The following is a 330-nucleotide window of genomic DNA, read 5'->3' on the forward strand; positions in this document are numbered from 1 at the left end:
TGGTGCTGTTGAGGCTATTTGCGCATAACAAATTTTTCCTTTTCATCTGATGTATTAGTGATTGCCTTTGGTGTTCCATTGTGGTATTATGAGGAATTTAGCAAGTATTGGGTCAGAATGACTGGTCATGCCTAATATATGATTATCTTTTGTAATCTTTTGTAATTTTATTCTCACCTATACTTTGATCTTTATGGGCAAGTATGTTAACAAGTAAGTTAGGGAATTGTCTGGCTGAGAAACATTTAGAATTATTCCCCTTAATTCTTAAGTTCCACTTTATGAATTTTTGCAAAGGCATGCAAACAATTAGGTATACCACATGTACTT

General features: G+C 33.3%; 1 protein-coding gene across 1 annotated transcript in view; it reads left to right on the forward strand.

Moving 5' to 3' along the window:
- LOC119585361 (nucleoprotein TPR-like) overlaps window positions 1-330 on the forward strand; it is a 37633-nt gene that overhangs the window by 2158 nt on the left and 35145 nt on the right. The gene's annotated exons all lie outside the window — the stretch shown is intronic.

This window comes from Penaeus monodon, chromosome 19 (genome assembly GCF_015228065.2).
Source record: "Penaeus monodon isolate SGIC_2016 chromosome 19, NSTDA_Pmon_1, whole genome shotgun sequence".
NCBI lineage: Eukaryota > Metazoa > Arthropoda > Malacostraca > Decapoda > Penaeidae > Penaeus > Penaeus monodon.